This window comes from Lissotriton helveticus, chromosome 1_1 (assembly GCF_964261635.1).
Source record: "Lissotriton helveticus chromosome 1_1, aLisHel1.1, whole genome shotgun sequence".
In the NCBI taxonomy this organism is placed as follows: domain Eukaryota; kingdom Metazoa; phylum Chordata; class Amphibia; order Caudata; family Salamandridae; genus Lissotriton; species Lissotriton helveticus.
In genome coordinates this window covers 1811461685-1811484751 of record NC_136057.1, presented here as the reverse complement: position 1 = coordinate 1811484751, position 23067 = coordinate 1811461685, and the positions used below count along the sequence as shown (strand labels likewise).

Genomic DNA, 23067 nt, shown 5'->3' with positions numbered 1-23067 from the left:
AATGTATGAGGGTTTTCATCATATACTACATGCAACTTTACCCAACCCTCTAGACACTCTGCTACAGAGAGCCACCCCTGATGTGAATGGGGCCTGAGGTCATGCTCAGCAGGGGGTGGCCACAAGCTCTGCACTCAGCTCCATGAGAATGGTCAACCTTTGCACCAGGCAGCCTGCCCTGTGGCATACGGCCTTTCATCATGCACAGCTGGGCTAATCCACAGGGCCTGATCTGTGGCCAACTCTTGCAAACAATCCTTCATGGGAAGTCAGGGCCTGCAGGGCCTGACCTGCAGCCAGGTCATGTTCCCAGCATGCCATGTGCTGCCAACTCCCACATGTTGCATTGGCCAAGCGCATCTGTATTGCAGTGAATTCTATTTTTTTCTGGATTACAAAATCCTGTAATGAAGTTGCAAATCCTAAATCTTTAGAAGGGGTCCCAAGTCCCAGGGAGTGCCCAGGGTTAGCGAATTCGCACAGAACTTTCAAATTGTGTAATAACAATAATTTTGTAATATTTATTTTATTAGGGGGGTCTGAAAAACACTGAGAGGTCTTACACCAAACTTGGCATGGAAGAAGAATTTTACTCATGGTAGTCTTCTCAGATTGATGTAAATTTTTTCAGTAGTTTAAAAAAATGATGAAAGAGTTTAAACGGTTTTCTGATCTGGACATGAAGAGGTAACATGTTAGGGATACCAGGATCACGGAGGTCCACAAACACGGTTTCACAGACCTCTTTGGACTCAAAATTTAAACATGCTCAAATCTTATTAGAAGAGGGTGCCTTCTCCCCCATCATCTGCAAACTCAAAGTCACTTCAGTGGAACCAAAGTACTCTGATTGGCTGACAACAACATCAAGATTTTTTTTTTACAGCTGCCATTTTACCAGAAACAGTACTTAGACTCGAATCATGAAAAAAAGAAAGCACACGTAAAAGGCCAAGGTGATTATTTCTTGAGCTCCAGGCCCTCGTGGAAGGGTCCCAAAGGGACACCCTGTGAATAAGTAATGGAAATATGCAGATTTTGTTGCACCCATTGTGGGCCTCGGCTGAGTTTGCACCACCGTGGTGAAAATTGCAAAAAACACAGTTGATAGACAGAATGTAGAACAATGTCATACATTCACCCCAGTACAAGGATCTGGGCCTAAATCCATCGTTTTTTTGCACTCCACACCACCCTGGGTTAGACACTGGCTATATGCAAATCAGCTCTGACCCTGTGCCTCATGGGAACAGTCCAGTCCGATCTACCAAGCCATGTCTTTCCCAGACCGGAATCAAGCATCCAAGGACCGGTTTTTGGCTATCAGCCTTCATTCAGCCTGGATAGCTTGACTCCAGTGGTGTGGAGAGCCTGGGAGTCACGTCTGAGCATACCCAGCCCACTCGGGGTGAAAATTGCAAAAAACACAGTTGATGGACAGAATGTAGAACAATGTCATACATTCACCCCAGTACAAGGATCTGGGCCTAAATCCATCGTTTTTTTGCACTCCACACCACCCTGGGTTAGACACTGGCTATAAGCAAATCAGCTCTGACCCGGTGCCTCATGTGAACAGTCCAGTCCGAACTACCAAGCCATGTCTTTCCCAGACTGGAATCAGGCATCCAAGGACCGGTTTCTGGCTATCAGCCTTCATTCAGCCTGGATAGCTTGACTCCAGTGGTGTGGAGAGCCTGGGACTCACGTCCGAGCATACCCAGCCCACTCGGGTAAAAATTGCAAAAAACACAGTTGATGGACAGAATGTAGAACAATGTCATACATTCACCCCAGTACAAGGATCTGGGCCTAAATCCAACGTTTTTTTGCACTCCACACCACCCTGGGTTAGACACTGGCTATATGCAAATCAGCTCTGACCCTGTGCCTCATGGGAACAGTCCAGTCCGAACTACCAAGCCATGTCTTTCCCAGACCGGAATCAAGCATCCAAGGACCAGTTTCTGGCTATTAGCCTTCATTCAGCCTGGATAGCTTGACTCCAGTGGTGTGGAGAGCCTGAGACTCACGTCTGAGCATACCCAGCCCACTCGGGGTGAAAATTGCAAAAAACACAGTTGATGGACAGAATGTAGAACAATGTCATACATTCACCCCAGTACAAGGATCTGGGCCTAAATCCATCATTTTTTGCACTCCACACCACCCTGGGTTAGACACTGGCTATATGCAAATCAGCTCTGACCCTGTGCCTCATGGGAACAGTCCAGTCCGAACTACCAAGCCATGTCTTTCCCAAACCGGAATCAAGCATCCAAGGACCGGTTTCTGGCTATCAGCCTTCATTCAGCCTGGATAGCTTGACTCCAGTGGTGTGGAGAGCCTGGGACTCACGTCTTAGCATACCCAGCCCACTCGGGGTGAAAATTGCAAAAAACACAGTTGATGGACAGAATGTAGAACAATGTCATACATTCACCCCAGTACAATGATCTGGGCCTAAATCCATCGTTTTTTTGCACTCCACACCACCCTGGGTTAGACACTGGCTATATGCAAATCAGCTCTGACCCTGTGCCTCATGGGAACAGTCCAGTCCGAACTACCAAGCCATGTCTTTCCCAGACCGGAATCAAGCATCCAAGGACCGGTTTCTGGCTATCAGTCTTCATTCAGCCTGGATAGCTTGACTCCAGTGGTGTGGAGAGCCTGGGACTCATGTCTGAGCATACCCAGCCCACTCGGGGTGAAAATTGCAAAAAACACAGTTGATGGACAGAATGTAGAACAATGTCATACATTCACCCCAGTACAAGGATCTGGGCCTAAATCCATCGTTTTTTTGCACTCCACACCACCCTGGGTTGGACACTGGCTATATGCAAATCAGCTCTGACCCTGTGCCTCATGGGAACAGTCCAGTCCGATCTACCAAGCCATGTCTTTCCCAGACCGGAATCAAGCATCCAAGGACCGGTTTCTGGCTATCAGCCTTCATTCAGCCTGGATAGCTTGACTCCAGTGGTGTGGAGAGCCTGGGACTCACGTCTGAGCATACCCAGCCCACTCGGGGTGAAAATTGCAAAAAACACAGTTGATGGACAGAATGTAGAACAATGTCATACATTCACCCCAGTACAAGGATCTGGGCCTAAATCCATCGTTTTTTTGCACTCCACACCACCCTGGGTTAGACACTGGCTATAAGCAAATCAGCTCTGACCCCGTGCCTCATGTGAACAGTCCAGTCCGAACTACCAAGCCATGTCTTTCCCAGACTGGAATCAAGCATCCAAGGACCGGTTTCTGGCTATCAGCCTTCATTCAGCCTGGATAGCTTGACTCCAGTAGTGTGGAGAGCCTGGGACTCACGTCTGAGCATACCCAGCCCACTCGGGTGAAAATTGCAAAAAACACAGTTGATGGACAGAATGTAGAACAATGTCATACATTCACCCCAGTACAAGGATCTGGGCCTAAATCCATCGTTTTTTTGCACTCCACACCACCCTGGGTTAGACACTGGCTATATGCAAATCAGCTCTGACCCTGTGCCTCATGGGAACAGTCCAGTCCGAACTACCAAGCCATGTCTTTCCCAGACCGGAATCAAGCATCCAAGGACCGGTTTCTGGCTATTAGCCTTCATTCAGCCTGGATAGCTTGACTCCAGTGGTGTGGAGAGCCTGAGACTCACGTCTGAGCATACCCAGCCCACTCGGGGTGAAAATTGCAAAAAACACAGTTGATGGACAGAATGTAGAACAATGTCATACATTCACCCCAGTACAAGGATCTGGGCCTACATCCATCGTTTTTTTGCACTCCACACCACCCTGGGTTAGACACTGGCTATATGCAAATCAGCTCTGACCCTGTGCCTCATGGGAACAGTCCAGTCCGAACTACCAAGCCATGTCTTTCCCAGACCGGAATCAAGCATCCAAGGACCGGTTTCTGGCAATCAGCCTTCATTCAGCCTGGATAGCTTGACTCCAGTGGTGTGGAGAGCCTGGGACTCACGTCTGAGCATACCCAGCCCACTCGGTGTGAAAATTGCAAAAAACACAGTTGTTGGACAGAATGTAGAACAATGTGATACATTCACCCCAGTACAAGGATCTGGGCCTACATCCATCGTTTTTTTGCACTCCACACCACCCTGGGTTAGACACTGGCTATATGCAAATCAGCTCTGACCCTGTGCCTCATGGGAACAGTCCAGTCCGAACTACCAAGCCATGTCTTTCCCAGACCGAAATCAAGCATCCAAGGACCGGTTTCTGGCTATCAGCCTTCATTCAGCCTGAATAGCTTGACTCCAGTGGTGTGGAGAGCCTGGGACTCACGTCTGAGCATACCCAGCCCATTCGGGGTGAAAATTGCAAAAAACACAGTTGATGGACAGAATGTAGAACAATGTCATACATTCACCCCAGTACAAGGATCTGGGCCTAAATCCATCTTTTTTTTGCACTCCACACCAGCCTGGTTTAGACACTGGCTATATGCAAATCAGCTCTGACCCTGTGCCTCATGGGAACAGTCCAGTCCGAACTACCAAGCCATGTCTTTCCCAGACCGGAATCAAGCATCAAGGACCGGTTTCTGGCTATCAGCCTTCATTCAGCCTGGATAGCTTGACTCCAGTGGTGTGGAGAGCCTGGGAGTCACGTCTGAGCATACCCAGCCCACTCGGGGTGAACATTGCAAAAAACACAGTTGATGGACAGAATGTAGAACAATGTCATACATTCACCCCAGTACAAGGATCTGGGCCTAAATCCATCGTTTTTTTTGCACTCCACACCATCCTGGGTAAGACACTGGCTATATGTAAATCAACTCTGACCCTGTGCCTCATGGGAACAGTCCAGTCCGAACTACCAAGCCATGCCTTTTTCCAGACCGGAATCAAGCATCCAAGGGCCGGTTTCTGGCTATCAGCCTTCATTCAGCCTGGATAGCTTGACTCCAGTGGTGTGGAGAGCCTGGGACTCACGTCTGAGCATACCCAGCCCACTCGGGGTGAATATTGCAAAAAACACAGTTGATGGACAGAATGTAGAACAATGTCATACATTCACCCCAGTACAAGGATCTGGGCCTAAATCCATCGTTGTTTTGCACTCCACACCACCCTGGGTTAGACACTGGCTATATGCAAATCAGTTCTGACCCTGTGCCTCATGGGAACAGTCCAGTCCGAACTACCAAGCCATGTCTTTCCCAGACTGGAATCAAGCGTCCAAGGACCGGTTTCTGGCTATCAGCCTTCATTCAGCCTGAATAGCTTGACTCCAGTGGTGTGGAGAGCCTGGGACTCACGTCTGAGCATACCCAGCCCACTCGGGGTGAAAATTGCAAAAAACACAGTTGATGGACAGAATGTAGAACAATGTCATACATTCACCCCAGTACAAGGATCTGGGCCTAAATCCATCGTTTTTTTGCACTCCACACCACCCTGGGTTAGACACTGGCTATATGCAAATCAGCTCTGACCGTGTGCCTCATGGGAACAGTCCAGTCCGATCTACCAAGCCATGCCTTTCCCAGACCGGAATCAAGAATCCAAGGACCGGTTTCTGGCTATCAGCCTTCATTCAGCCTGGATAGCTTGACTCCAGTGGTGTGGAGAGCCTGGGACTCACGTCTGAGCATACCCAGCCCACTCGGGGTGAAAATTGCAAAAAACACAGTTGATGGACAGAATGTAGAACAATGTCATACATTCACCCCAGTACAAGGATCTGGGCCTAAATCCATCGTTTTTTTGCACTCCACACCACCCTGGGTTAGACACTGGCTATATGCAAATCAGCTCTGACCCTGTGCCTCATGGGAACAGTCCAGTCCGAACTACCAAGCCATGTCTTTCCCAGACCGGAATCAAGCATCCAAGGACCGGTTTCTGGCTATTAGCCTTCATTCAGCCTGGATAGCTTGACTCCAGTGGTGTGGAGAGCCTGAGACTCACGTCTGAGCATACCCAGCCCACTCGGGGTGAAAATTGCAAAAAACACAGTTGATGGACAGAATGTAGAACAATGTCATACATTCACCCCAGTACAAGGATCTGGGCCTACATCCATCGTTTTTTTGCACTCCACACCACCCTGGGTTAGACACTGGCTATATGCAAATCAGCTCTGACCCTGTGCCTCATGGGAACAGTCCAGTCCGAACTACCAAGCCATGTCTTTCCCAGACCGGAATCAAGCATCCAAGGACCGGTTTCTGGCAATCAGCCTTCATTCAGCCTGGATAGCTTGACTCCAGTGGTGTGGAGAGCCTGGGACTCACGTCTGAGCATACCCAGCCCACTCGGTGTGAAAATTGCAAAAAACACAGTTGTTGGACAGAATGTAGAACAATGTCATACATTCACCCCAGTACAAGGATCTGGGCCTACATCCATCGTTTTTTTGCACTCCACACCACCCTGGGTTAGACACTGGCTATATGCAAATCAGCTCTGACCCTGTGCCTCATGGGAACAGTCCAGTCCGAACTACCAAGCCATGTCTTTCCCAGACCGAAATCAAGCATCCAAGGACCGGTTTCTGGCTATCAGCCTTCATTCAGCCTGAATAGCTTGACTCCAGTGGTGTGGAGAGCCTGGGACTCACGTCTGAGCATACCCAGCCCATTCGGGGTGAAAATTGCAAAAAACACAGTTGATGGACAGAATGTAGAACAATGTCATACATTCACCCCAGTACAAGGATCTGGGCCTAAATCCATCGTTTTTTTGCACTCCACACCAGCCTGGTTTAGACACTGGCTATATGCAAATCAGCTCTGACCCTGTGCCTCATGGGAACAGTCCAGTCCGAACTACCAAGCCATGTCTTTCCCAGACCGGAATCAAGCATCAAGGACCGGTTTCTGGCTATCAGCCTTCATTCAGCCTGGATAGCTTGACTCCAGTGGTGTGGAGAGCCTGGGAGTCACGTCTGAGCATACCCAGCCCACTCGGGGTGAACATTGCAAAAAACACAGTTGATGGACAGAATGTAGAACAATGTCATACATTCACCCCAGTACAAGGATCTGGGCCTAAATCCATCGTTTTTTTTGCACTCCACACCATCCTGGGTAAGACACTGGCTATATGTAAATCAACTCTGACCCTGTGCCTCATGGGAACAGTCCAGTCCGAACTACCAAGCCATGCCTTTTTCCAGACCGGAATCAAGCATCCAAGGGCCGGTTTCTGGCTATCAGCCTTCATTCAGCCTGGATAGCTTGACTCCAGTGGTGTGGAGAGCCTGGGACTCACGTCTGAGCATACCCAGCCCACTCGGGTGAATATTGCAAAAAACACAGTTGATGGACAGAATGTAGAACAATGTCATACATTCACCCCAGTACAAGGATCTGGGCCTAAATCCATCGTTGTTTTGCACTCCACACCACCCTGGGTTAGACACTGGCTATATGCAAATCAGTTCTGACCCTGTGCCTCATGGGAACAGTCCAGTCCGAACTACCAAGCCATGTCTTTCCCAGACTGGAATCAAGCGTCCAAGGACCGGTTTCTGGCTATCAGCCTTCATTCAGCCTGAATAGCTTGACTCCAGTGGTGTGGAGAGCCTGGGACTCACGTCTGAGCATACCCAGCCCACTCGGGGTGAAAATTGCAAAAAACACAGTTGATGGACAGAATGTAGAACAATGTCATACATTCACCCCAGTACAAGGATCTGGGCCTAAATCCATCGGTTTTTTGCACTCCACACCACCCTGGGTTAGACACTGGCTATATGCAAATCAGCTCTGACCGTGTGCCTCATGGGAACAGTCCAGTCCGATCTACCAAGCCATGTCTTTCCCAGACCGGAATCAAGAATCCAAGGACCGGTTTCTGGCTATCAGCCTTCATTCAGCCTGGATAGCTTGACTCCAGTGGTGTGGAGAGCCTGGGACTCACGTCTGAGCATACCCAGCCCACTCGGGGTGAAAATTGCAAAAAACACAGTTGATGGACAGAATGTAGAACAATGTCATACATTCACCCCAGTACAAGGATCTGGGCCTAAATCCATAGTTTTTTTGCACTCCACCCCACCCTGGGTTAGACACTGGCTATATGTAAATCAGCTCTGACCCTGTGCCTCATGGGAACAGTCCAGTCCGAACTACCAAGCCATGTCTTTCCCAGACCGGAATCAAGCATCCAAGGACCGGTTTCTGGCTATCAGCCTTCATTCAGCCTGGATAGCTTGACTCCAGTGGTGTGGAGAGCCTGGGACTCACGTCTGAGCATACCCAGCCCACTCGGGGTGAAAATTGCAAAAAACACAGTTGATGGACAGAATGTAGAACAATGTCATACATTCACCCCAGTACAAGGATCTGGGCCTAAATCCATCGTTTTTTTGCACTCCACACCACCCTGGGTTAGACACTGGCTATATGTAAATCAGCTCTGACCCTGTGCCTCATGGGAACAGTCCAGTCCGAACTACCAAGCCATGTCTTTCCCAGACCGGAATCAAGCATCCAAGGACCGGTTTCTGGCTATCAGCCTTCATTCAGCCTGGATAGCTTGACTCCAGTGGTGTGGAGAGCCTGGGACTCACGTCTGAGCATACCCAGCCCACTCGGGGTGAAAATTGCAAAAAACACAGTTGATGGACAGAATGTAGAACAATGTCATACATTCACCCCAGTACAAGGATCTGGGGCTAAATCCATCGTTTTTTTGCACCCCACACCACCCTGGGTTAGACACTGGCTATTTGCAAATCAGCTCTGACCCTGTGCCTCATGGGAACAGTCCAGTCCGAACTACCAAGCCTTGTCTTTCCCAGACCGGAATCAAGCATCCAAGGACCGGTTTCTGGCTATCAGCCTTTATTCAGCCTGGATAGCTTGACTCCAGTGGTGTGGAGAGCCTGGGACTCACGTCTGAGCATACCCAGCCCACTCGGGGTGAAAATTGCAAAAAACACAGTTGATGGACAGAATGTAGAACAATGTCATACATTCACCCCTTTACAAGGATCTGGGCCTAAATCCATCGTTTTTTTGCACTCCACACCACCCTGGGTTAGACACTGGCTATATGCAAATCAGCTCTGACCCTGTGCCTCATGGGAACAGTCCAGTCCGAACTACCAAGCCATGTCTTCATGTCTCTACATTCTGTCCATCAACTGTGTTTTTTGCAATTTTTACCCTGAGTGGGCTGGGTATGCTCAGACGTGAGTCCCAGGCTCTCCACACCACTGGAGTCAAGCTATCCACGCTGAATGAAGGCTGATAGACAGAAACCGGTCCTTGGATGCTTGATTCCGGTCTGGGAAAGACATGGCTTGGTAGTTCGGACTGGACTGTTCCCATGAGGCACAGGGTCAGAGCTGATTTACATATAGCCAGTGTCTAACCCAGGGTGGTGTGGAGTGCAAATAAACGATGGATTTAGGCCCAGATCCTTGTACTGGGGTGAATGTATGACATTGTTCTACATTCTGTCCATCAACTGTGTTTTTTGCGAGTTTGCACCACCAGCGTGGCCCCTGAGATCTGCAAGTCCTGACAAGGGGATGCAGACCCGGCGTAAGCTTCATAGGCACGGGCCTCAAGTCCCCGGCAAGCTTCCTGGACCTATGCCTATCCTTGCTCAGGTTCCACAAATCTGAAATAGGGGCAGTGGTCCCCAAGGGAGGCCTAACACCTGCACATGAAGATAGCCTTCGGTTTGTGGTCCATGGCCACTAAGGTTGCCCAGGTACTGCTGCCAATCTAAGCTACTCACACCAAAGGACATGCCTCTTAAAAAAAGGAGGGAGTCACCCTTTATTGCCAAAAGGGACAGGGTAGTTTACAATTGGGAAAACAGCCAAAATTCCCTTGTGTGCACTCCTGTTCACAGTTGGGTCCAACGTTTTCTTTATAGAGCGAATGGAAATGCACTAAACGGCAGTTAGTTCAACATCTACAAACATTTTAGTAAAAACTTTCCCCTTATATATAAAAATATAGAAATTATTCTCAGTCAGACATAATCCTCAAATTATATTTTCTTTTATTTTTATAAAAGCATTTGTATAACAATTGCATGTATAAAAACATCCGTGGATACATAGTCTGTCATTATCAAATGCCTTCCGATCTCCTCAAATACATCGTCCTTCAATAATGCATGAATAATTAAATAAATACACATACAATCTATCAAAGATATGTACGCAATCACAATATTCTGTCAACGTGGCGTTACGGTGGAAAGAAATGGTTCACACCACCTTCTACAGAACAAAACATATATCATTTGAGATATTTCTAAAAGACAGAGAAATGCGAATTACAATTCAGCATTTATAAAACAAAGTTATATCACACATGAATTCATACTAGATACCATAATAGTGTCCGTGTGTAACTTGACTCCTAAGTATCGGACCGGGTCAGTGGTCCACTGCAGTGGATACTCCATTTCAAACCTACATGTTACAGGGGTGAGGGAAAACGCCACAGACTTCGTCCAATTGACTCTGAGGCCAGACAGAGCGTCAAATCGAACTACTTCTCTCAGCATTGATGACAAGTTATTTTCTGGGTCACGAACAAATAGCAGGGTGTCGTCTGCATATGTCGACACTACTATCTGATAAGTTGGGAAATTGATTCCTTCATTCCCATGATATTCCCTGAGTGCACAGGCAAGTGGCTCTGCCACCAGTGCGTATAACAAGGGAGACAGTGGACAGCCCTGTCTGGTGCCTCTGCCAATAGGAAGGGAGTCCGTCACTCGATCTCCCAGTCGAATCCTGGCCGTTGGTTTGTGATATAGTGCGCCTAGCATTTGGAGAAACGGCTCACCTAGGCCCATGCGTCTCAGAACTCTACTTAAGAATGGCCACTCGATGGAATTAAAGGCCTTCTCCATGTCGAGGAAGACCACTATGGCCTTAGTGTCCTGCCTAGTGTGTTGCATGGTGCCCAGCACTGTTCGTATATTATAGGTCAGATTCCTTTCTGGAATGAAGCCCGCTTGTTCCGGAGCGACCAACTCTGGGGCCAGAAGTGCAAGGCGAGTGGCTAAGACCTTCGCGTACAGCTTTGCATCAACATTGAATAAAGAGAGTGGCCTGTAGGAGCCGCACTCGTCGGGAGCCTTACCTGGTTTAAGGATTGTGACAATTAGTGCTTCTCTCATTGATCGCGGCATGCTCCCTTCCACACAGATGTCATCAAACAGAGCGGACAGATGCAGGAGTAGTTTTTCCTGGAATGCTTTGTAAAATCCCACTGTGAGCCCATCTATGCCTGGAGCGCTGCCAGAGCGCATACTCGACAGGGCTTCTGCAATTTCGTCTCTCTCTATGGGATGCATGAGAAACTCCTGCTGCGCGTTAGTTAGCATGGGCAGCGAGATATGTTCAAGATAGTCAGAGATGTCATCCGATAGGTCCCTTCCCCTGGAGGTGTACAAGGCAGCATAATAGCTCCTAAACTCTTCAGCAATCTCCTTTTCGTCCGTTAGTACTTCTCCCCCCGTCGTCTTCAGTTCTGAGATCTTGGATTTCCCCCTGGTACCCCTGAGTATTCTAGCTAAGAGTGAGCTAGGTCGGTCTCTTTCCCCATACGTTCGTGCAGTGGCATATTTGCCCATTTGTTGTACCTCTCTGTCGGCCTCCTCATTGTATTCAGTGATGAGTGTTTTAATTTCATCAGATATCGCTGGGTCCGAGTCGCTCCTTTGTCGTTCCTCCAGCACTGTAAACAGATGGGAATGTCCTTGCCTATTGACCCGTAGCTTCGCCGGGTATAGCATTGCGTAGTCCAAGCCTAGGTCACAAAGCTGTTTCTTATACGGAGCAAAATGTTTGCGGGCCTCCTGTACCCTAGCAGTGTGGTCCGGGTACAGCGAAATCTCCGACCCCTCATATTGTAGCGTTTTCTTGTCTCTGGCTCGCCTCAGTGCCGCATCCCTGTCCCTGTAGTTGAGGACTTTAGCAATGATCGGCGTGGGGGGGCTCCCGGTTTCGGTCGCGGCCCCAAGGAGCGATGGGCGCGCTCAATCACAAACAGTGAAGAGAAAGTTTCCTCCCCAAGCAAAGTGACGAGTAGTTTTTCCACAAACCTCTCCATATTTCCCGTCTGGGTTGTTTCCGGCAAGCCCGTTATCCGTAGATTACAGCGCCGAGACCTCGCCTCCAAGTCCTCGGTTTTGTCCTGAAGTGTCTTCATCAGTGATTCAATTTTTTGGTGTCCAGTGTTCAGCTCCAAGTGCGCTTCCTCCACTTCAGTTAGTCTCGGCTCAGACATATCTGCGTGCTTGTCTATTCTTTCAGCCATCCTGTCCATTCTGTATGTGAGGGCATCAATTTTAGATCCCAAAGCCGACATACTATTTTGAAGACCTTTGTCTATCGCTAATAGCATGGATTTTATGTCTGCGTCATTGTCTGTGCCGTCGCCATCTTGCAACGCGCCATTTTTCGCGCGGGTAGCATCTTGCGATTTAGATCTCCGTTGGTCAAAAGAGAGTTTAGTTTGCGATTTATCCCCTCGCCCCATCATGTATGGAGCGTGCCGTACTCCCCGCAGTGTAGATTATGTACCTTGGTTAAGCGCTCTACAGCCGCCGTGCCCTCTGGGACGGAGAATTGCCCAACTGGTGTGGCCGTGTTATCGCCGCAGTTCTGGTCCCACCTCCGTTATAGTCGAGCAGCCGTGAGTACCGGAGAGAGGACTGAGTTAGCTTCCGTCCAGCCTCGGGGTACTAGCGGGGTTAGGCCGTTACTGCTGAACTATCTCCTGGGGACTGTAGGTCTCGCTACTGTGGAGTGTAAGGCTCGGGTCCGGCACCCCCTGTGTACCCCAGTGTGCGCACCCAGCGATCCAGTCTGTGGTGCCCAACTCACTGTGTCTGCCAAAGGATGTCCAAGTCTGTGCGCTGGGGCCCAAGGGGAACACCCCAAAGGCACGGTGGGGCAGGCAGGCTAGGCTCCCCCGTTTCAGTCGGTCAGTTTGTCTCCGTCGTAAGTAAGCACCCTCTACGTGCTGTGCAACGCATCCGGGAAACCACAATGATGTCTATAGCCCATGCTACTCGCCTCCTTTGATTTGGGGCTCTGTAGATAATTGCCGCAGTATGGCGCTCAATCCAACCCACAGCAAGCGTCGCGTTCTCTCACCAAGCCGCCGGGCCTCTTTAGCGTTAGGAGGGCCTCCACCGTCTCACGCTATCACACCAACGGCTGGAGGGGGCAGGAGCGTCGAGATGTCCCGAAGGGGTGACTCTGTGTTCTCAGCGGTCAGGCGACGCCTTGATGTAACCGCAGCCGCCGCCTTTCAGCCCGTGCTCCAGGCAGTAGGTTTGGGTCCACACCCCTCCCGGGCAGACGACACCCCCTGGCCGCACGCACTGCTACGCAAGACGGCTCGCCTCAGCACTCGATGCCGCTGCTTCTCGGCCTACCACAGCTCGGCTCCTCCGTCCGCTCGTTCGCAGGGACTTGGGCACAGAGGAGGGTCAGGATTTCACCCTGTGCGCCGCACTGCTCTCCGCTGGTCAGGAGGTCAGGATTACACGCTATAAGTGCTGCTGATGCAGGATTAATGGAGGATTATAAAATTCACCGAGCGGAGCCCGGGGCTTATGCGGCCATGTTCTTTGCTGGCAAGCTCCGCCCCCCAACATCAAAACATTAAATACTGTGTCAAAATACATTTAGCGTTTGTGTTCATCAATCCTAACGAGTGTGTTCAACAAAACGTGCATATTGTTATACGAGATTTTTGTATATGCCTCAGTTATTACAAACTCTAGATCAAGCATAAGTGTAATGAATTTTAGACCACTCTGAGTAAAAGTCACTCCTGAGGTTCTGTTGGTTACTAAAGGTAACATGTAAATTCAACCCTTTCGTTCAGTCCATATGGTTTAAGGGTGTTAAGATGATAAATCCAATAATTCTCCCTCTGCAACAGAGTCTTTTTATTGTCCTTTCCTTCTGTTAGGGCAATCACCTCTAAAATGCAAACTTTCAGTTAGCTTATTTGGTGGTGACTTCCAAAAAATTAGTGGCAATGGTGGATTTCATCATTTTAGTTCTAATATTACTTTTATGTTCAAGCGTGATGTCATAAACATTAAAATACAGTTAAATTAAAACTGAAAGCCACATAAATTGTGGCCAGGGCACAACAGCCATGCAAACATAGCTCGCACACCAAGTGAAGTGCATACATTATGCAACCACTAACTTTGTATTCACACAAAATGAGCCTTAGAGAAAGAGTTGCAAATACATCTATACCATTGTCTATTATAAAAAGTACACTAGAGCACAAGACTTAGCACAAAGATCTCTCTCAGTCATGTGACATTTTTCATAAAATTACCCTTTGTGTGCAATAGGTGAAGACATGGGAATACAAGACCGGTTTTGCCAACCTTCTTTACCTTCACATTCCAGAAATATTGGTAAACCAGTATTGCATGTTATTACCATGGTATGGGTGCCCACTGATAATACAACATTTATTTATCTGCTACAAATGGTGACTCTGTTGAAAAGTTCATCTTTTCCACTTTATTCTGGGTTTGACAGTTACCTGTGGCAAAGTAATTCTAGAACTGCCTGAGCTAAGCCATTATACACTCAGTGGAAAAATATTCTTCACTAAATACCTCTGCTAAAGCAGAAAGCAAATTTGCCATTCAACGTGTTGCTGATTCACAGTAAGGGGTATTGGGTCACATAGATCCATTCTACATTTGTTTCTTGGGTCAAAGCAATGCTCTGACTTTCCACGAATTCATACACTGCCACAGTAGGATGGGTATGTCTGGCATACTCAGTATTTGTATTGAACTGAATTTGAATTTTCTAAAGTGCACAAATACCCAAGAGTGTTTTGGTGCTAGGAACCTGAGACAAACTAACTAAGAAACTTTAGGGATTAAAATGATGAGATAAACAGCCAAGACTTCATCTGTTTACGATATCTAGAAAGATTCGAGTGACTTTTAAGCTGTAATGGGAGTTTATTCCATAGCTGACAGCTGGTATGTACAAAGCTGTGGTCACCCTAAGAAACTTTCTTTATCCTGGGGACAGAGACTAAATATAAATGCAGCAGATATCAGTCTTCTATGTGGTTAAAACCACCTGAATTTACCTGCAAGATAGTCAGGTCCTACACCATGCAAGGCCTTAAGTGCCATGCAAAGTGCCTTGAATGCAACCCTTTTCCTTACGGGAAGCCAATAAAATTCATCTAGGATGCTGGACACCAACTTGTATTTAGGAAGTGTTTTTTGAGGAGGCGAGCTGCTGCGTTCTGCAGCGGCGAAAGCTTTTTGAGTGACAATTGTTTAGTGCCCAGTTAGAGGGCATTACAATAATCCATGCTGGATAGGACAAGAGCATTGCCCACTAATTTCTGGAGCTGGAAAGGAATGAAAGGCATCACCTTCCTCAGAGACCTCAGCATCAGGAAGCAAAAAGATGTCAGTATATTAATTTGGTCCCTGAAGGACACTTCCCCTTCAAAAACTACTCCAAAAATCTCTTACCCTGGAGATTACCTCAGGGAAAGAACCAAGGTCCTGCTGGCACCATCAACAATTCCCTAAATTGGAAAATAAGAACCTCTGTTGTGTCTCAATTTAACTTCAGACATCTAATAGTCATCCAATTAAGATTGGCATTCATGCATTTGTTAAATCTTTCAGCAAACTCCTCTATGTTGCTTGAGACTGAAACCACAATCTAGGTGTCATCAGCATACATTACTGTGGTGAACCTGTAAGAGTGGATCTGCTTAGCCAGTGGCACCACACAAATGTTAAAAGGCTTAGGGGCTAAGCAATAACCCCAGAGGGACCCCACAAGGAGAAGAGAAACATTTCGAGTTAAACTCACCAAGTGCCACAGTCTTCTCACTATCCCTCAAGAATGATGAGAGGAGATTATATGCTGGGCCAGTAATTCCAATTTCTGCCAGGCACTCTAACGGTGCCGAAAGGTCCAAAAGGACCATCACGGCTCTCCCTCCATTATCTTCAACAGATCTGAATCTCGGAAAAAAAGTATGGAAAGGTCAACAAAGAGCACAACAAGCACTCATTTTTGAACCATTCTGAAGTGGTGAAACTTTGTTGCTAATTAATGGTTACCAACCACAGAGCCAAAAGGTCATAGTCCTTCGATGCTTTGCCAATTCTAGCCTTCCCAGTCCAACTTTCATTTCCAGTCAGATCTTATATTGATATGCTGCTTCTCCCTTTTTATTTGAGAACACTCTGCCCTTAGTGAGTGGAATGCTTTTATAGCCGTATAGCTCTTCTGCCTCAGGGTTCCACCGGTTCTTAAAGGCCCTCTCTCTCATTATAGGCCCTCGCCTGTGTCTCTGGACTATAACTCGGGCTCAGGGCCTTTACCAACTGTATAGCCCTCGGCAGCAGGCTAAACTGCTATATTAACCAATGCCGTTTTATTCTAGATAGCATTCTCGTCCATGCTTTAGACTGGACACAGACTAGTATATCCGGATGAACAGTTCCTATTTAGTTCGGGGCGGAACTAGTTTACATTTGTTGATACTTGTCTGTATTTGAACAGGGATGGTAAACACATTGGGATCAAATGTTCCTGAAGTATGTATCAGCGGTTCATATGGAGGCATTTCTGTCTATAAATTTCTTTGTTGTTTGAGTGAGGCCAGTTGATATAAACCACGATGTGCTGCAGAAAATGCAGCATAACTTTATAATTATGTATATTACAAGCATTAATGTATTGACTGAGGCGATGTGATAGTGATTTCCCAGGAATCACACAATTTATGTGTGAAGTGTGAAAACCATGAAAACCTCTATTAGGAAGTAGGGGCCTGATTCACAAAGTGCCTCCACACTCGTGGCGGGGGGCCTTGCAGTCATGGGGAAGTCTGCAGTAGGGGCAAAATCTCCACTGTGAGAATTCTCATTGCGGGCAATCCTGCCCGAGTTCGGACACTCCCCCACGAGTGCGGAGGCCCTTTGTGCATCAGGTCCTAGGTATCTAAGTTCTAAGGTTATCAGCTTAGCCACTAGAACACATCTCCTTGGAAAGTGCTTGTATCCCAGATTATGGTTCCTATAAATGGCTATAATCAGTACCTTTGGTCGAGGCTTCCCTACTGCCCCCCAGGCAAACCACCTGAAAAGACTTAGGTAAAAAATTATTTATAATGCAGAACTTTGTTGAGTCAAACTAAAATATAACATATTAAACTCTTCATCCAACTAATTATAAAATTAGAAATGTGCAGGATGCAGGTAGTTATACATGCAGGCAGTGTTTCAGTGTAGCTCTGTACACAGCTAGGTGATGGCAACAATAGATTAGCAGCCTATAACGCAGCCACACATGTAGTATGCACGTTACATGCCTGGATGGTGGTTTTGCACAAAAAACATTGTTTTATAAACCCATATTTCTCAGAGATAGATTGTTATATTATTTTTCAGATATATTAATTTCTGTAAAATACAGATATCGTCGAGTGGTAGGCAAGAGCTTGCCGAATTCCTTTCTTCCAGCTGATTTATCTGTAAGCATAACCATATGTTTAATAATGACAGCTCCAGACCGCTCTTATACTTTACCATTTCCATATATTTTAATGTGCATCCTCTCACTAATGTGAACAAATCTCAACATTATAACTGCAATTAAGATCCCTTATAATATTAATACAATGTATTGCATAGAAAAATAAATATTTCATTTAAAATAATACAATCACTGAAAATAATGTGACCATAAAAACATTTAAAAAATTGCAATTAAGTAAGTGGTAAACACACAATTCAACCGTTGGCACGCTGAATATTATCTTTTGCCATTGTTTGTAGGATGGAATAGGTAAGGTGTAAAAATGTAGTTAGTTTCCCAATAAATTGACGTGAATCAGTATTTGATGGCTTGACATGTAGCTCTGGAATTGGCAGTAGCGAATTCCGCTCTTAGATATTTCTTCCTCAAATCCAAAAGAGACTGACATAGATGACTTGCTCAATGGACTCCTCTTTATATCCGCAGTCTACAGATCTTCAATATTGAGCACTGCGGATTCCATGCACACTCAAATTCTGATATTGGTTTATACAACAAGCTAAATCTTAAGTATTTTCTTTTTCAGGGTGGCTCCAGGTATGATGATAGCTAATCCTGTTTAAAATTCGAATAAGTGTTGATAATATAATCTGTGTGTTTATGAAACTGTAGAATATTAAGATCCTTTAACCTACTGGTATTCCTGAGGGTCTTCCATAATAAAACCTTACGCTCTGGTTGGGGGTGGGGGTGGATTGGTTGGTCTTTGTGAGATCTATTAGTGAGGGAGGGTTGTTGTCTGCAATAATCTTGTCTCCAGCTGTGATACTGAAGTTGTTTGTAGATCTGGTGGTTTGTCTTGACTTCATAGAATCAATTATATAAGGGAATATTCCTTGGTGGTGAAACATTCAAAGATAGTGAGGTTAGAGAGAACTCTATCTGTAAATTGCTCTGCAGAGTAGATGAACATACGGTTAATGAGGATACGATCACTTTCATATACATTTTGTTCGTATCATTAGTTTTTTTGTAGCTGAACACAATAGTCGCATATATAAAAAAGTTGTAATAAGCTTTGCATTAAGAAGTGTTATCGATTGGTCAATGGTTCTTACTCCAGAGATGTTTGCAAATCTTTTTATTGATGTCGTAATGACGTTATCTTTCTTTTGTTTATTCCACCTTGGTTGTTTTCTAGTTTTACCAAAGCACATGGTTTTAGTTTTAATCTTGTAATTTTAATTATTGAGTTTGAAGACCTGAGGGTTTTAGAAATAAATAACAATATTGTCTGCATACACTAAATAGGTGATAGGCTTGTGTCCGAGGTTTGAAGGAAGGCCGTCTGTATTATCAAGATATTGAGTTAAGTCATATATATACTAAGACTCCTTATTAAGTGAACCTTGCAGGCAGCAATGTCAGAAATCTGTCAGTTCAACAAACACAATGGAAGAGATGTTTCTACTAAGAACCTCTGTAATCCATGATTAAACATTTTCAGGTTTTTTTTTGTTTATGAAATGAAATGAAAAGACATTTATAGAGGTAGTGTCCTGGTGCTAAAACCTTTACTAAACAAGCAAGCAGTTCAATATTTCACTTACTGTTTTCAATTAACTTTTCCATGTGTTATAATGTTATCTGCATCAAAGTAATTATGTAACATCATGTAATATAAAAAATACATAACAAGTGAGCTGTGTAATATGATCTTACATTGCCATCTCTGGTTTCAGGTGACATATATAAACTACTGTTTGAAGAGATGGCTATGCTCAGAGAAGGCAGCTTCAGTGTTAATAGTATTTGTAGGAAAGTAGGATCTTTCTTTTATGGTAACCCCAACGTTTTGCCTGGTGTCAGTATGTTTTGACAGTAGTTTGCTGGGATTATGCTAACCAGGACCCTAGCATCTGTGCTCTCTCTCACAGAATGGCTTTGGTAAGTACTTTGATATCTCCAAAATTGGCTACTGGTGTACCATTATAAGTCCCTCGTATATGATACTAATGTGCCCAAGGCATAGGCACACCAGCGGTCTCCCATGGGCTGCAGCATGTATTGTGCTACCCATGGGAGGCCACTTAAACTCTGACTACAGCCCTGTCATTGCAGACTGTGTGAGATGGTGCTTGCACCTCTCACTACAGATATACGTTTTCTTATATCTGAGGTCAATGCACTTAAAACCTGTAAGTCACCCCTATGGTAGGCCCTTCAGTTCTAAGGACATGACGCTTGGTTATAATTGTGAGGGTGCCTTTGCATGAGCAGGACACCCCTACAGACCCCAAAGTCAATTCTCCAGGCTTTGTAGGTCTGGTCAGTCATTTTAAGACATATAGAGGACATCAGTCATTACAAGATGTCTAACTATATAATGGCTGCGCCGAACCTGGTCATGCTTGGTATCAAACATGTTAAAATCATACCCCAACACTGCTTCTGGTGTTGGAGGTATGATCACATGTCCTGGGGGGCTCCTTAGAGGAACCTCATGTACCCCCGGTTACAGCCTTTCAGGGTCTGACAGCAAGCTAGTGCTGCTGCCGACCACAGACACTGTTCTGCCCTCCTGCTGCTGAGCTGAGCTGGAGCAGGGGAAGGCAGAACAATAGGTTTCCTGATACAGGGAAGTGTGACCACCTCGCAGACTAGACTTAGTGTATTGGGCTGGGGTGGGGATGTTTTCCAGCACCACCAGACTGCATTGAAGAGCACATTTGGTGCCCTGCTTGCATACATCAGTTTGAGCCTGTTCAGGAAATGTTTGGTTCCCGCTCTGGCACTAAACTACACAAAGGACAGGGGAGTATCCTCCCCTTTGTCCAGTCCCTCCTCTGGGAGGGATCCCTGAGTTGTTCCAACCCTTTCCTTGGGTATTGAAGTGCTCCCCGGTGAGTGGGTCCCCAGATTCATTGTGGAACAAGACTCATCTTTGGAGCCAAGACACTCTTCAACCATCTGGACACTTGGACTTCGTGCAAGGATCTCAGTCTTTTGAGATCTATCCCTCCTCGGGGTCCAGATGATGCAATAAGGGGTCCACCCCTTGACAACCCCAACTCCAACTGAAAGCTACGGAGTATTACTGTGATCAAGTGAGGGAAGGGTAGGATGGGAACAGCAGGGAGGAGAACCTATAAAACAAAGAACAATCGACATGAATACACAAACATGCAACACTACTCTCATATAGTCTCACTAGTTTTTCTAGCTACCTTATCTACTTCGAGAGAGAACATACAAGTAAATTCCTTACTCCAGGAAATAACCAGTTTTATGAGTATATAGATCAGTTCTCTAATGGAAAGACAGGAAGAATAAGGTCTGTCCACTTAATAGAAAAAAGGGAAAAAAAAGAATATCCCAAGTTTTCCTCCAATGTGAATTCCAAGCATTTACCAATTATCCCCATTGTATCGCATGCGATATCGAATGGGCAGAAAGTCTGACAGTAACATATGATGGAGCTGTTCCCTGCGTAGCCAAAATAAAGTGGACATACATTGAGGCATATATATTCCTACCTCTGGTATTTCGTTTGTATATATGCGATGCAGAAGTTCTCACCGCGATATCAACTGTTGATCTGTGGTGCCCTCTACAACCCACAGAGCGTTGACCAGGAACACTTTGTCGGCGTCTTCAAAACAACAAAACTGGATCCCAACATCCGGACGCCAATCTAAGCCTCAGTGACCCAGCAGGAAACAAGACGCGCTCAGCCGAGCACGATATTCAGCGGCGGCTCCCACTCATTCCAGATATCCTTCAAACAGTCCACTGAACACTCTTCACTCGAATATGTGTGTCACGTTGTAAAGTAGACCTTTGCTCCTCCCCTCTGGTATTCTGGGAGATGTGGTCCTGGTGATTAGGTAGGCGCCAAACCATCGCTTTTCCTGACACTTCGCTGGACTTCACCTGGAACCGAGACTTTATCAACGAAGACTCCACCTACACCTGGTCTCGCTGCTCTGCAAGTATTCTGCCTCGTCTATGTCTGTGCTTCTCTGAGGATCTCCAGGGACCTGTGGGCATCAAGGACATCTGAAGTAATCACCATTAAGTGAAGGAGTCCCTCCCCTGCATCTGCAGGCACCGTATCAAAGGTGACCAGTCTGCTGTTCCTGTCGTCCTATGGAGCCTCCCGAGAATCAGCAACATAGGTGGTGGATCTGTGGCTCCCCCAAAGCCTGCCTGTCTTCCATATAATTTGGAGGACAGTATCCCTAGTCAGAGCCGCTGGGATCAAACCCCTGTGCACCACGGTGACTTGTCGTTGCAAAGGCTTGTTGTCTCTGCACTCCAGAGATCTTCAGGTTACGAGAAGGTCTAGCTTCCAGCATCTGATCCCTCAAAATATAGCATCCTCCTTGCATACACTGCTTCGTGGGCCTCTGTCAGGTCCGTTCTGGATGCTCCTCAGGATTGGGTCGATGCTATAAGGGGGCCCACCTCTAGATCAACCCAAGTCTGACTGAAATAGTGCCCAGACTGTTAAGGTGATCAAGCGGGGGAAAAGTTGGGTCCGGAGGAGAACAGCTGGGCTCTTGGCACCGAAAACCTGGATAACCCACAGGTCTGCCTGTATGCAGGAAGGATCTAAGGGCGGCTTCTATATCCCCTGGTATAGTACCTTATGTAGGAAATAGACAACCTAGAATTGCCCCAGAGCATCAATCGATGAAAACAAATAGCGATCACATTCCTGGTCACAGTGGTAAACAACAAAAGGTTTTCTCCTCCGAGGAAATAATTAGAAGAACGACCTCCGGGTGTGCAAGACGCGACAACCCCAGGATCTCTCCTCCCAATATTCCCTAAAAGTAATAGTTAAGAAAGTAAATCATAAGCCCAGCATATAGTATATGTATAGCGTCTCTACAGATCCTGCTCTGTAAGCGCTTCCAAGTGGATATTGAGAAATGTACAGGTAAGGCGGCACCTATACCAAGGTGTCCTGCGCTAACCGGAGCAAGACGCTCTCTGTCAAAACACAACAAATGTTATAGCGTCTCTACAGATCCTGCTCTGTAAGCGCTTCGAAATATAGACAAAGAGTACCGAACAGGTAAGGCGGCACCTATGCCCAGGTGTCCTGCACTAACCGGAGCAAGACGCTCCCTGCAAGTATTCAACAAACGGACCCTGTAATGCACTATGAATTGTATGTGCCCCTCTCGATTCCAAGAAAAACCTGTGCAGGACTGAAGGACGAACACGGGCGCTTCCTAAGCCCCTCCTGGTAAATCCAAACACGAGAGGCACCACACCAAGGAACACCACGTTGCAGGCGCTTCCGAAGCCTCACCAGTAATCCACACGCAGATAGCGGCGTGACTTTTCTGCAAGACCCAAAAGTTTGCCTCCGCCGATAACCACAAGTCTCCACAGAGCACGAACCAAGACAACAAGCAGGAATAATCGGCGGCGCGTCTTCCGCCCGTCTTCCTGTTAATCCCTAGGAGCGTCGCGTCATAGGAGCGCGCGGCTCAAAGGATCATGGGATTTGTAGTTTCCCATT

At 46.6% G+C, this 23067-nt stretch overlaps 1 protein-coding gene across 1 annotated transcript in view; it reads left to right on the top strand.

Moving 5' to 3' along the window:
* Window positions 1-23067, top strand: part of ABCA4 (ATP binding cassette subfamily A member 4) — a 1114059-nt gene that overhangs the window by 739920 nt on the left and 351072 nt on the right. The window lies entirely within an intron of this gene.